The sequence below is a fragment of the Nothoprocta perdicaria genome, unplaced genomic scaffold (genome assembly GCF_003342845.1).
Source record: "Nothoprocta perdicaria isolate Ctin4 unplaced genomic scaffold, notPer1 scaffold_91, whole genome shotgun sequence".
NCBI classification, from domain to species: domain Eukaryota; kingdom Metazoa; phylum Chordata; class Aves; order Tinamiformes; family Tinamidae; genus Nothoprocta; species Nothoprocta perdicaria.
In genome coordinates, this window is record NW_020456210.1 from 1,145,395 (window position 1) to 1,161,047 (window position 15,653).

Below are 15,653 nucleotides of genomic sequence, written 5' to 3' on the forward strand. Positions count from 1 at the left end.
CCTCTCCTCTCCTCTCCTCTCCTCTCCTCTCCTCTCCTCTCCTCTCCTCATGGACTGCATTGAGATGTCTCCGTCTTGGCCCCCTTGGCCTTGCCCTGCTGTCCATTTACCCACTGAAGCTGGTAGATCTTCTCTTCCCAAGTACATGACGTGACCCTCATTTTCCTGCCCGTTGAGAACATGGCCATGGTTAATGTGACCAGCAGTTCTCAGCTACTTCACCTGCGGTCTAAGGGTGCGTGTGGGGAATTCATAATATAAGTGATTTCTCTGGTCCTAATTCAGAGTTTCAAAATCATATCTTCTCTCTACCCATCCTTGAAGCAATGTTAAGGCTGGAAATAACGCAAATGACAGCACATTCAGAGTTAAAATCAGCGCACTCCATATGCATTTGTGAACAGACCAAAAGGCAGAGTATTTAGTGGCAGCAGAAGCAAATTCACGAGCTTCCACATTCAGTAAAATAAAGACAAAGTGTTGCTTAACTCCATGGTAAATTGAGTTAATAGTTCTTGTGTTATTGACTATTAAAATGAGGCCACCTACAGGTCTCACCATAAGCCTGCAAACGTGTTGAATCCTGCGTGTTTGGATAGCTGCAATCCAGTCCAGCTCGCTGCCCCTTCGCTGTAAAGAGAAGTGATACATCACGGTGTCTGACCATGCTTTGCAGATCAAAGTCATGGCAACAGCAATGCCTGTATTTATTTACAGTCATTAACATAATGCAGAGCAATACTTCTAAATGGACCTCCAAAATCACCAAAATAGCCCCATTCCATGCAGGTTAGTYGTGCGACATCCTGAAATCCTTAGGCAGGCTACCAGTGTAATACACTAAAAGGTCTCAGTCATATCCACATGTGTTTGGGATCAGGACCTGCTTGAGCAACCCAAATTAAGCAGAAATAGACACTCAGAAACRTTCCCCAGACCCTGCCTAGGACTTATAGGCAGCCTTCTCAGGCTGCTTTTGTGCAGCCAGCGTAGGTCAGTAGAAAAAGAGAAATTGTTYCCAAAAAACAGTAGAGTAAAAGGCTTGCAGTTTCAAGCTCCTATTTCATTCCTGTCTCATTAGACAACTTGAAGACATCTCACTCTGCAGCTGTCGTAGCCAAGTCAGTCTCATTTGGTGCTCTTTATAGCCTCAGAGCAGGTGATACCTGCAGGAAAACGTCTTATTTTGGCCAAGAACTTTTACTTCTCTAATACARCAGGTCTGTTTCCATTACCTCTACATTTTGAGGTGCTGCAAGGATTTTCTTCTCTTCTGCCTTCTGATAGCTGGTTCTCCAGACAACAATATATTATTTTTTCTTTCCACTGAAGTTTAAAAATTGTCTAAACTGTGGCTTCTGCCTCAAACTCAGTACCTCTCACTTCCTGCCTGCCTAGGTGGAGGGGATATCTGTTYCCCAAAATATAAACAGTCATCTAATGGTAAGGCAAGGACCTTGCCAAATGTATTGTGCCCTCTGGCTGGGAAAAGTAGCAGTTCTTTGGAAAAGCAAATAAAATATGTCTTTATCATCCCATTAAAGAGGACAAGTTGATTTTGTGTGTGGGCTAGTTAATTTTCATGTTTTTCCAGGCCGTCCTAAAAGCCTTTTTCTTGTAGTCTGGGTATTGTCTCCTCCAGTTTACAACTTTATTATTGTATGTTTCATACAAACATGAACATCTGGAGAACATCCTCAGGTATAACTGCTGGGCACTGCAGAAAATATCTGGCGTGATCTGAAACAGGTTTTTCTTCYATGAAAGTACACCCTTGGGACTGGGAAACTTCCAAGGGCTGTAATGGCAAAGAGATGCTTTCACCTCCAGAACACCACTTGATTTTTGGCCTGGTTCTGTAACAGCCAGGATCCTTGGTGATTTCTTAGCATTTGACTGTTTTCTGTGAAATAATTTGGTGCCGATACCAGTTCACAGAGATCACTGTGCAAGTACCCGACAGCYTCAGTGATGCTGGCAGTGATGAGGAGATTGAATTCCTCACTGTAGGAGCAATCCATTCTTATAAAGACAGCAGCAAAGAGGTAGCAAAGTAGATAGTGGGGAAGAGGAAAGAGGAATTTGTGTCTTGTCCCTTGCTCTTTGCCCCTCCTGTCGTCTTGAATTGTGTAGATTTGTACCACGGCTTGTTGAGATCATAGTCAACTCARGACAGTTAAAATAACAGAGCTATGAAACATTGAGAAAACAGCTCCTAGTTCTTGTCTTCCTTGTTGTATTTAACACCATTGGCTTCACTGAAACAAAGCTGCTATAGATCTGGAAAGATGTCAAGGACTACGGTCTACTGAGTAGGATTCCTCAAAGCACTTGATAAAATATTTCCAACACTCGTTAAAAACTTCCAGTGGGAATATTGCATTTGGAAAATTCYGCTCGTCCAAAGAGCAAGTACAAGGAATAAGAATCCTAAAGACAGCGGTTCACGGTGTCAGAAGAAAGAGCTGCTCACCTAAAGCATCAGCTGCCTCTGACCGCTGCCCTGCCCGGGGGACAGTCATCGGGGTTGCCTCTTTGCATGAGCTGGGGCCCGCTTTTCACGTGTGCTGATGAAGACTTCCACAGTTACAGTGGGTTTATACAGCTCTGCTGGTTTTGCCCTACTGCGTGGGATTTTGAGGAAAATTAGCATTTTATTCTCTTTCTAATTTGAACAATTTCCAGGAAAAAAAAAAAAAAGATTTTTTTCCTCTGAACAAATTCTGAACAAGCTCTAGAATTTGTTGACTCCACAGTATCACTTTCAGTCCTGTGGGCTAGCACCAGCCTGAGCGGTCACAAGTGACCATGAATTCAGCATTGAGTGCTTCAGTGTTGAGAAATTACAATTTTATCTTTGTTTGGCTAGAATTTTTAGTGATCTGCCAACTCCAAATCATTGCCTCATATATATATCGTTAGAGGGAGAATACGTCCCAGTGTGTTTCTGTGGCATGCAAGCAGCTCCTACCAGAGCTTGGGCATTCCAGCAGCCTGCAGAGGAAGGGAAGCTCTGCCTCAGATCATTTATACTGCAGATTTGCTTTTCAAATAAAATATTTTTTGTTTTTCGAGGTCAGACACTTGGGGCTGTTCAGGTCACAAGACGCCAGAGGCTGTTTACTTTGGAAAACAAGGACAGCAGTGGTGGGAGGTACCCTAAAAGCAACAACCAAACCTAATGTTTTAAACCAAACACCAGCCTGGCCAAAGGGCAGCTTCACTCATCCTTACTGACACCATGACATAGAGGGAGAGAGTCCAAGAGCTGGCTGACGTACATGCAACAGGAATAATATTTGGTATTCTTACTTATGGACTCAAATACCTCAAAGCATGTGGGAGATCCTCAAATGAGAGGAATAAATATTTTGCATTGACTGCAGCCAATGTTTACAGTGGAAAGTGATTTCTCCAAAGGTTGAAATATTGCCCAGTAGTGGGYTGTATCTAAAAGCATTTTGGTCATACAGGAGCTGCACTTTTCCTACACCCAGATGCTAAGTGGGATGGTAGGTTTTCCTCTACTTTCAGGCTATTTTATTTCATCCTTCAGTTGGGTGAACTAGTCAGGCTATATAGGTTTCTCCAAGACAGCTTTCCTTCCATTACTAGAAAGAAAAAAAGAAGAAATGAATCCTTGAAATGTTGATATAGAGTGTCAAAAAAGTGGGGGGGAAGTGAGAAACTGAAAAGTTTGTGCTGTTAGTACAACTGGAGGCACTTCCATGTACCATTCTGCTTCGCTTTTGAAGCAGAGCTTCACCTCTCCATGCTTGCAGTCCTTAGTAAAGGCACAGGAGCCTTTAGGTTCTCCTATAGGTTCTTGAATTCATTCTGGAGGCACCATGCATTATTTCCATCCCTATCTGGGTGGCCATGCACGAGTGTATAACATCGTTTAAATATGTATGGGACTTTCACTATGTGGGGTTTTTTCATCCTTGCTTTTTCACCACAAACCAAAATTGTCATAGATAGTTACTTTTGCTCTGTGAAGACATTTGTTTCCTGTTGATATTTAATTAGTAGATATATTCTGTGGGTCAAATTAGAGGTCAAAAATAAAAGCTGATTTTAGATGATTCAGCCCATTCCTAACCAATAAAATGGTGTTTAGAAATGTTAAACTGTAATAAAAAAATCCACATCTATGTAGACTCACCTGGAGTTTCACAACAGGCGTGGGGATGGAGTTCATAGCTTCCTATTTCGAACGTCTTCAAAACACCCCTTCGAAGAATCTCTATTAGGTGTTAGGGGTACAGAGMCTGTGGCATCCAGTTACACAGTTTTGACTGTTTTAGAAAGGTGAATAATACAGAGTAGATTTTAGAAGCACTCTGTGAATGGACTACTGTTTCTGCCCTTAAATTGCACATTTCTTCCAAGATTGTAAAAGTGAGGGGAGCATTTATACCACAGTGTAGGAAACACACATCTGTCTTCTCCAATGACCAAACGAGACTGTCAAGCCTTCTCGTGACTCAGGGAATGCCTTTCGGTGCCCTGCACTTGCAAAACTTAAGCCAATTTTTGCAAAGGAGGAAAGGGCAAAATGAGCACTTAGTCCCATAGCCAGGAGCTTGTCCTCGAAGACTGCCAGATCCGCAGGCAGCCACGAGGAGAATCCAGGAGACCTCCCTGGCAGATGGAGCCCAAAGGTAAGTCGCAGACATTTGCTTTCCAAATGCATGTACTGTCCTGGGTAATGTATAATCCCAATGTGTTTGTCATTATGCAGAGAAAAGTCTGAACTCTGTTCCACTCCATGCAGGAACCAAACAGCTTGTTCTTATCACGATTAGTGGGCCAAGCAGTCAGCTGGATGAGGCCAGTAAAAGAGGAAGCCTGGGACTGTTTACAAGATAATACTCACAGAATGCCTCGAATCAGCTGAGGGAACCACTGCTTTTAAAAGCCAGACATTAGCTAAGAATATTTATATTTTGAGAGTAACAGGATAACAGGGGATAAAATGCTCACCTCCAGCCCACAAAGCATTTTCATGCCCAAGATTGTATTACAGTTTCAAAAATTCACAGCAAAGGCTCCAGGTTTGTTTGAAGACATGCATGAAGAATTATATGGTGAAACGTTTCATTCTGGCTGTGAAAAAAGTTAATTCAAAACAACTAAAACGTCAGCCATAAAGATGTACAACATTTTTCAGGAAGCCTTGTCCACCCTGAACAAATGTTTTCATAAAAAACAGCCTGCCYGTAATAATCACTGTTATTGAAAAGACATCCCAAGGTTGCTGTATGGAAATATGTTAAATATGTTCTGAAATTCAATCTAATATAATTTCAACATTAGAGCTCATTCATAATCCTGTATTAAAAGGCTATGCAATTTTCATGAAATATGTCCGTCTGTGTAATCGTGAATGCTGAATATTGTCATGGCTTTCCAGGAATTTTCAACCTGAATACGGAGGAAAGAAAACTCCTCCAACTGGACTTTTACACCACTGAGAAGAAATAACAATAACAGCTCTAAATTTAAAATAAACATTTCTGGAAAAAATACTATCTTTTAAAAGAGGCTGTAGTCTGGATTTGAAGCTTCTGGTAATATGACCCGGAGGCTTCCAGTGTGCCTGTGGTTACAGCCCCTTGCTCTGTGCAGCACTAGGGACAAACAGGCCCCTTAGGAAGGAATCTGCTTGCTAACACCTAGAATTAAAAAATGCTCCTTTCAGACGGGACTGGCCTGAACCCTGTAGACGCTTCATTTTGGACCCCCAGGCTTGTGACTTGAGTGCAGCACCACAAATGTATGCAGCGCTGCAGAGACGGACAGGTAAAGAGAAATTCCCAGCCCCACCGTCCACCTGGGGTGCTCCCATGGGTGCAGTAGCTGCTCRCTGTGAGTTTCTTTGTTTTTGTAGCTTTTTGGAAGAATCAAACCATAATAAGGTAGTACTTGCACACACACAAAGAGGTGAGGAGTGGGAAAACTTTGCTTCTCTCTCTAATGTTCCTATTCACTGATGGCTCTTTGATGTTTTTTTCTTTTTATGAGCAAACTCTTCTCTTTCTCATTAGTGGAATATTGCTGATGCTGTGGCCTGACTTTAAAATGATAGGAAAAATTATGCAACTGGGATCTCACTTATCCAATACAGCCATTTTAATCCTTCATGTTATTTGATCCAGTACAAGGCTATATATGTCTTATTTCCAATTAGAATACAATTCTCACTATATTCATCATAGATGGATGTCTGCTTCTCCATTTGCTGGAGACACGAAAGTCTGAGATTCAAAGAGCGCCCTTGAGGCTGCCCTCCTTGTGGACAAGGCTCCGTGCTCCTCCCCTGCCCGGATATCACAGCGTGAAACAGAGCAGGACCGGCCCCTTCCCAAGAGGAGAGAAGAGGGAAAAGAACTGGAGAGAGGAAGGGCAAGGGAAGACGACAAAGGAAAGGGACAGGAGGAGAGGACACGGCCCTCCTAATGTGAGTGGTAAGTTCCCATGCTGTAACACGTAACTAACCTTAGCCCCTCTGCTGCTCTTGCCCCCTTCTAGATAAAGAGCTGGCAAAGCCCTTCTTCTTCACGCTGGCAAGATGTTTTGAAAGATATTTCAAAGACCTCCAGTGAGAATGTAAATGCAGTGTTAACTGCAGGAGTGAGTGCCCCTTCAGTTCGAGAAAGGCTGATGGACTTCAGATATATGCGAGCTCCGTGTTATCAGGTTCTGCATGATGTGAAAATGTTTATCTGGCTTCAGCAAAAGATTTTTTCTTCCCAGAAGCCTCCTCAAAGCTCCTGCCGTGCAAAGTTTTGTGCTGTAAGCTCTGCCTGATCCAGCCTTTGATGAGTGATGATGCTGGGTAGGTGTAAGCATCCGCCTCTTGAGCATTATTTCCATCTGATGCCCATGGGAAAGACAAATACTGATGGTTAAATGAGAAAACTCTTTGGAAAATTTATGCTCTGAATCAATTAATTAATAAGAAGCACACTAATTCTGACTTTTCCTAGGTTTTTGTTTGTTTGTTTGTTTGTTTTTGTTTGTTTTTTAAAAATGCTTAATGCCACCACTTGCTCAGAACTGAGCTGGGAAGAAAGCTTTTGTCTTTATACAGACTGGTATTTTCTGGGTCAGATGATACACAACAATGGGTTGTGAGCTAAGGAACCTTTGACAAAAAGCTGCTCCAAAGCCCTTTGGACCTGTTGTAAGAGCAGCAAGCAGAGCCTTGAGATCATGTCAGTATCTACCTTTCTGCGTCCAGCGGGCTTGTTTCTCACACTTGCAGTGGCCAAGCTGCTTCCCCTCCACGTAGCTATCAGAGCAGGATATCATCTCTTCTCGTCTCAAACTCTGCTTCTCTGTCAAAAAGCCAACGTGGCCTGGCAGACGCCTTGGTTCCCATGCGAGCTGTTAAATCAGGTTGATACTGAGAAGATGGTGAGGGGACGGTGGCTCCCTGTTTCTTAAGCACAAGCACTAGGAAAGTGTTTAGTGGAAACAAGAGACAGGACTTGCCATCCAGCGTGGAGCTGCTCTCTGCGGCTCACTGCTGCAGGATGCTATGGGAGCACAAGAACACATGAATTCAAAAGGATTTAGACAAAATTATGGAGAATAAATTCAGAGATGAAAGATCTAAAACCAGCGGTACAGATGCAAATGTGAGCTCAGATACTGTCTAAGCCACTTGACTGCTGGAAGCAGGAAGGTTGTAGTGGAAAAAGGATGCCAAGTTGCCTCGTTTATTATAAGGGTTCTTCAAGCAGCCACCACAGGCACTGCTGGGAGAGAGGGACTAGGCGAAAGGGGCACTGAAGGCTTGAGGAGAGGGACATAACTTGGCAGGAAGCTGAGTGCATTCGGCAGGACAGATGCTGGTGAGCTTTGTGTGAGCCTTTCTGAGGCACTGCCTCTCCATGCTCCCATCCTTCCTTTCCTAAGCAAGCATATTAATCCCTGCACGGCATCCCTGTACCTGGCTATGCCAGCCTGGTGCTCACTTTGCAGCTCTGGAGTGCTTCATCTGTGAGAAATAATGCCTGCTCTGTACTGCAAAAGGAAAAGCACCAAGGCACGTTGCACTGTTTGAACTGTTTTTGTCAATGAGCATTTCTTGTCCAGCTGGCAGATGTTTAACCCGAATGCTTTGCAAAGGTGTGTGAGGGGTCGGATTCCACAGCACCAAAGTTTTGCAATGGTTTTCAAGGGCTCTCTTTAAAAAATGTTTCTGCGATAACGTTAGTAGATAGTGAATCTATAAGTCACATTAATAACGGAAGGTATTTTAATATCCTTTTTCACCATGTCTTGTAGGGGCATTTACAAACAGATCTGTATATTTTCATTTAAATATTTGAAGAGCTTTATGCAGAAAATATTCTTTACTTACTCTAGCAATAGGGAAAAGTGCTTTAATAGCTGTGTGGCATTACATGGCACTGGCATCCTGAACGTGATGCCTGTGGGATACAGAAACTCCAGGCTCCCTCCAGGACTGTAAAGCTTTTCTGCATGTAATTCCATGTTTGGATGGAGAACACTTGAGCCTTGGGGTTGCAACAGTAAGGAGCGAGTGGGCAGCAGTTTAACTACAGGGATCCAGCCATGCGAGGTGGCCTCTCTGCTCYCCAGGAAGCCAATGCACCACTTCAAAGATAAGTGAACACGGCCCTTAAATCTGTGAAGCTTCCCTGGATTTCTGCCCTAAAGAGAGGCAAACGCAGCGACTCGCTGCTCCCTGATGTGTCTGCTGGACATCTGGTCGCTGGTGGTCAAGGATCGTTCCTGAAAGGCTGCCCAGATGAGGACATCACTGAGAAGCATGGTATTTATGAAACTATTTTGTTTTATTTATTATTATTATGTGTATTTTTAGAGAGGCTGCCCTGAGATTAACATCTCCTGGCTTCCCCAGGTTAGGAGGGAAGGCAGATGAGGGCTGGGGGGGACGGGAAGGGATCCTCTACAGCATCTGATGCACTTGATGTTTGAGCCTGTACGCAGCATCGCGCACCCCTGGAGATGCCGAGTACCAAAAGAAGCACAGGGACTTCAAAACACGCTCCAGAGGACTTCATCCCAAAATATTAATAAACGCGGATGCTCTTGGGTGGTAAGCTTTGTCTGTAAAACTGGAGGAGGAAAGAGGAACACAGTGAGAAGGGGGGGAAAAAACGAGAAGCCACATAAATGGGAACAGATGGACTCATATGTTTTACGGCTTTCCTGTTTTTCCCGTGTGTTCGGAGGTCGCTGCAAAGGCCGAGCCTGTCCCGGCTCGGCTCTGCTGCGGCCTATGGAGGACGGGGCAGGAGCGAGGACCTCTGGGGCTGCAGCCCCTGTCACTCGTGGGGCCCCAAATCCGAGCAGGTGGAAACCTTCCCACCTCCCGCCTGGTAGGGCCTTTTCCTAGCGGGATGGTCTCCCTCCCTCTGTCCCCTGCATTGGCTTTCAGGCATTTTCTGGGTGTGTTAGCTGGTCTGAACCACAGAGAAATGCTGTGTCTGGAGCTATGCGCTAGTTTTCATCACGTGGATATGTGTCAACGTGTCACTTTAAAGCAGTTCAGATGAGAGAGATGGGGGGGGACAGATGAGGAGGAGGGARGCAGGAAACATGTCATAAATCCACAGAGAGAGGGACTCTGAAGTCAGAGAATTAAAGACTCTGGAAAACACATAAAATCCGCCTTAGAGAGGGCACTGTCCATGCATACAGTCAATGTACTTCGCTTTTGATTTCCCAGTATGCAATATGATACCAAAAAAAAAGGTTCTCCTTTACTAGATGATCCATGAAAGCACTTATTTCAGGTGAGATTTATTTCTGATATTGTTAGACCTGGCATTTCCAGGCTTTGGTGGGTCTCACTTGCTGCACACAGGGGCAAACCCGGCTGTGCGGGCGCCTCCAGCACCTGCCTCTCCCAGGGACTGCTCCTTTGAAGGCTGCTATAAACACAAGGGCCATCATTTGCTSTCCGTTTTGGTTTAAGTAGATCTGAACTAAATAAGAAACCGTGGAGAAAAATCCGTCTGCAAATCAGTTCCTCAAAAAAAAATCCCACTTATAGTCATCAAATATATAAGGCTTCACACTTTTTCTTTATGCTGTTTTTAAAAGAGAGATAAAAACTGAATCCACACGAATACTGCAAATGCAAAGAAACTCAAATACTACAAAGAGTTTCTATAGACGTGTGCCCCCCTGTAGAGGTCTGAATTCCCCTCAACGATCAGATTATTAACCAACCTTGTGCTTTTAGACAGAGGTCTGAATACAGGTAGGAACACCCTGGCTTGCCTGAAAGTGGCTGGTGAGATGACAAATTGCCAAGCTATCAACCACCAGCCTTCTCCCTGGCAGCCAGTCCTGCTCTCATTCAGTCACCTCTGCCGATTTCGTGGGACTTAACATGTCCAAAATGGGGAGCAGGCCTCCACGCTCTCGATGAAAGAGTTGATGATGCAAGCAAAAAAAGGAGGAAGAGAATTCACACTGTGCAACCAACTTCAAACATGATGAAAACCATTTCCATGCAGAAGTTTATGAGCTGGGACATCKCAGCCTGTGAGGTGGACTTCCTGATGACAGGCAGCGTGCTTTTCACCGTGCCTTCTCGTCTTACTTCTTGGCCTCCCTGCATGGTAACAAGGACACGTACCAGCAATTTTGGTTGCAGTTGATTGCGCTAGGGTTGAATTTGCACTGCTCACAGTATCACATGGTTGATCTACAAGATATTCTTCCAGACCTGAGCATTATGCCCTTGGGATGTAAGGAAAGAAGAGCCAGTTGCATTTGAGATTCCTTTTGGGAACCTAAAACCCAGACAAATGCACTCCCTCAGCTGCCTATTTTATTTACTCTTCTCCACCTAGCATAGTGTGAGAGCCATTTCAGCAGTGACGGGATTTGAATTGCTTCAGTTTGGCTGCCAGCCTATGCATAATGCATTAATAGTGGGAATCAGAGGGGAAAGAAACGGAGGGGAAGCACAAGGAGCAAAGCAAACATCGTCAAGAGGGCAGGGAGTGCGCGCACCAAAGAGCCCTCACCTGCTCCTTTGAGCTGTCCTTTTGGCTTTGCACAACAGTTCTGCTCCCAGAACTGCCCTTTCTCCCTTCGTTGAGAGCTGCACAAGTTAATAACGCCTCCAAGTTCCTCCCAGCCACAACTTCTGTTCTGCACATCCTTCGTCGTCTCCAGCCACGTGGAACGAGCTTTTAACTTTGAGGCATTTAGAAAGCACAGGCGTATTTGTCTCCAGATGAGCAGGCTGCTACACATTGTGATTTTGGATGAATTTCTCCCAGTTATGGGATGTTAGGAGGAAATGTTTTGTTCATTCAATAGCTCAAATCATGCAAGGGGTAAAGTTAGTTCATGGAAGCTTCTTCTTACAGTCCTCTGAGTTCGGGGGTGATGTTTGTGCAGCCAAATCTTAAAGTGCTCTGGAATCCAGCAGGATATAACAGTCAAATTGTTTTCTGATATTAGTCTCATCATGTCCATGTGTAGAGAAGGTATGATGGGATTTCTGGTCCCTTTCAAGGTGAAAGTCGAGATCCCAGCTCAAGTTTCACTTGGAAGAGCTAGCAATGCTGGTGACCAACTGCAGACGGAGACATGAAGTGAAGAACCTCAGGAGGACCCCTGGTACTGTCATGATACCAGCCCCTTAGACACTTGTCCTTGGGGTTTCCCAAAGGAGAAGGTGCTCAGGTCCTGAGCCTGAAGTGCTCTGTTTCTGCYATGAGAGTTGCTGAGGTCACATCTTGAGAGGACAGGGTTACAGGTTGAAAATATTACAAGGATAAGGGTACCTAGCACTTGTCTTGGAGGTCTTCCTAGCTTCCTCTTACTCCACTCACCCACTCAAGGCAACAGGAGGCTTTCAGGACCATTATATAAACACAGCCATAGCTGAGAAATGGAGCTGAAGAGTGAAAAAGGAACAGGGCTCCCAAATCCTAACCAGAAACGCAGCACAACTGCTTCATAGGTTGAGCATGATCACACTCTCTGACCATGCAGGAGCTGTTGGGACCTTGTGCGGAGCGTCGAGACCGGGCAAGGAGAGCACCCTTCCATCACCTCTCGTGGTCAGAGTGGCTGCCAAAGGTGCTTCCCAGCTCCAACTGAGGAGAAATCATCCAGGGACCCCTCACCGTGGCATCATGTCATGCTGGGCCATGCCTTGAGGCTACAACTGGCTGTTCTCCCTGAGGACTAGGGTTGGCTCTGCAATGTGAACCATGGCACTGGAGGGCTACACAAGAGAACAAGCAGCTGGAGAAGAAAGAAGCAACATGGTATTACTTGCCTGTTAGTCAGGAAAGAGACTAAAGTCAGCCAAAAAAAAGTGCATTTCTCTGTTTCAGGGCTGCACATTCCTGGATTTACCCAGGTCCATTCTGCATTTCCTTTTCCAGGGTACATTCCTCACTGTGCCGCAGGCGGACCTGTGCTCACAGGCAAATGCCATAGCCTGCAAAGGTACAGAGTGATCCCAGCAACGTTGGGCAGGGGCTCAAGGCTGCTTGCTCCTGTGCCAAAAACAAAACCATCCTAAACATCCTCAAGTGCAGCCTCCCGGCTGCCGACAACACCTGGCAGCAGCGCCGTGGTGCTGAGAACACCCCGCTCTTGCTGCATCCCAGCTGGAGAGCAGACGGGCAAGAGGAACACGTAGAAAAATTCTCCCTCTGTTGCGCTGAAGGCGTATGCCATCCTTCGCCTGATTCCTGGCTCTCCGACATCCTGCAGTGTCTATGGGAGCGCAGCTGCTCCAGCGTCTTCTGGAGAGGCTGTGCTCCCTCTATGGGGGACAAGCTGGAGGCCTCGCCTGCTGCCAGCCTCTTTCCAAGGTTTCCGAGAGTTTACTAGGCAAAATTGCACTGTCGTCTCTTCAGCTTTGGTGCTCTGCCTGCCTAGGCAGCGGTGGGTTACTGCTGTGCCTGCGCTTTGGGAAGGAGCACCCGGAGGAAGGGGTTTAGCGGGTTGTTGTTCTGTGTTACCATGCATTTTTTTGGTCAAAAAGCAGAATAAAGGACATATATGGATGTTTTTGCACATGTACATTGAGTTTGTTGTCCCTGTGTGAAAAGGCTGGAAGGGCAAAATAGAAGCAGTTCTCCCACAAGAGCCCAAACCTCCCTGAGGCTCCATCGTAGGAGAGGGGGCTCCATCACCCAGGCAGGAGGGCCCGGGGTGCCCCTTCCCACACGGGTCGGGCAGCTGCCCCTTCCCACCGGGGTCCCTGGGGTGGGCGCGCTGGCCGATCGCAGCCCCCGGCCCCTGGCACGCAGCCCAGCCCTGAGAAATATAAACCCAAGAAGCATAAACAGATGATTACATGAAAAATATATCATGATTAGCCAGATAGATCCCAAATGTTTGCTCTGTAAACTGCAACAGGCAGCACAAGTGCTCTGTGCAGCTGCAGTTTCTCATCTTATTTGTGTAAGTGTGCCATTAAGCTGAGACATGGGCAAAATGATCTTTCCTCAGTTCTCACTTAAGAAGCTGCTCTAAAATTTGTATTACATCAACGTTTGACTAAACCCTTTTGTGACTGGCACGACACCGTAAACTGGTTGTCGCTTCACAGAAAATCTTTGGGCGCCTTTTTTTTCCCCGCCGGGGAACTTCCTTTCTTTTCCGAAGGCAGAAAAGTGGTGTGTTTTGTGAATGAAAGCTGGATGCCTTTAGCAGGATGGCAGTCACCCTGACCTCTGGCCATGCAGTGAATTCCTGCCTGGCGGGAGGCAGGGCTGGAGGAAAGGGTTAGTTCATTGATGGCCAGGACCCGCTGAGCACAGGGCTGCTCGCAAAGGGGATTGCTCAGAGGGCTTCCCCCTTTCTTGGATTATCCCAAAGAAGCCACCGTTCTCCAGGTTTAGTTTTAGCCATCTGCTGGAAAGATGAATCTGATTCATCTCAGCTTGGTAGGGATTTTTTTCTTTTTTTAATATATATAAAATGGCATCTGCCAATAAATTGAGGCGGGGGAGGGCAGAATACATTTTAATTTTCCTATTGCTACTGCCAGTATCAGAGGAGACTCTCTCAATTCACAGCATGAAACATTTAACAAGGACAAGACTAAAAATCAAAACCAAACTCCTCCAGTCATTTCCCAAGAAATGCAGCAGATTTTATACTGTTTGTTTCCTAAAATATATTCTGGAAGAGGGGTAATTGAGAAAAGACAAATTTTGCAAAGCTGACTGTCAACAGCATCTTACAACAGTTAGTGCATGAGAGTTGTTTTGAGGGAGACCTGTGTGTAATTTATGACGCTACTAGACTTTGAAGAACTCTTGTGTAAGAATAGCAACTTTTTATTTGCTAGAGCAGCACCTCCAGTTTTATCTGCTGAATAGCRTTATAAAATCTGTGGTCTGACCTTTTAGAGCTGGAGGAGATCTAGAGTGAGAGCTAAGTCCCTAAAAGTTGACACACGCACAACTGGAAAGCACACTGTGAAGTTTCTCTTCTTTTCATCTTAGTCCTCCAGTGCCAAGGCAGCACTGGGCAAATAAGCTGCAGGCTTCTCTCATTTTTGCATCGTGAAAAAAAAAATTCTCTGTTCTCTCCCTCTTCTTCATTTTCCCCTACCACTTCAGGTAGCTTCTGCTGAGGGTGGAGGAGCAACAACATTAAGAGCAGAGCAAGCGTTTCCTCCTCCAAGCTGAGCCAAATTGCAGCCACAGCAATTAGAAACACTGTTTTATTTTCACTTTCACACCAATGTCAGTCAAGAAGAAATCCATTGAAGTCATTRGAATTACACCAGCATGAAGTTGGTTTCATTGAGCTTGAGCTCTAACTTTGCTGTCTGTTTTATTTGTAAATTGAGCAGATAGAAGTCACTGGGAGATCATTAAATCAGAACTCTGCAATTTTCATTTTCACTTGCTTTTTCTGAGTAAAACCATACTTTGTTATCCTTGCCAGAGTCTACAAGGACTAGTTAGCACTACTCTCACCAGCTAAGACAACACCTCTTCTCTATAAGGTGAGCATGTTGAATGTAGCTTATCGAAGCCCTTGTTTCTTTTTCTTTTAATTCACCTCCTGACCTTTTAAAATTACTTTACTCAACAAAGGACAATAGGGCCAATCTAACTCCCATTAAAGTCAGCAGGAGTCTTTTCATTGACTTCAGATGAAGTTGGGCTGGGCCCAATAAGACCAGCTTTAAGAGGAAAAAATAGCAACTCATATAGACCTTTATCCTGCCCCCTGTGGCTTGATAACTGACCTCCCATCAAGTTTACTGGGACAGAATTGGGTCCCTAAAGCCAAGCGAGATGATTGACCTAATATTGCCCAGCAAAGCTTATGAAGTACTTGCATTTCCCCCTTTTAATCGCACAGGCGCATTTGAGAAGTCTTCATGGGTTCATGAATGTGGAAATTCTCCCAGCCGAACAGCTGGAATTCATCTTTGGGCTGCTTTATGCCTCCAAGTTTTCCCTTTCCGAAACAGGGGGATGGCCAGAGGTGAAGGGTTCACAGGGAAGAGGGAGCCCCCCGGGCATAGGTGAGCGGAAGAACCATGTCCGCCCTCCCTTGTAGGTCCTTGTATGGTGGATGCCTCAAGTACCCCCAGGCCTTGTTCCTGGCCGTAGCACAGTGGCAACATGAGGTATCCGGAGATG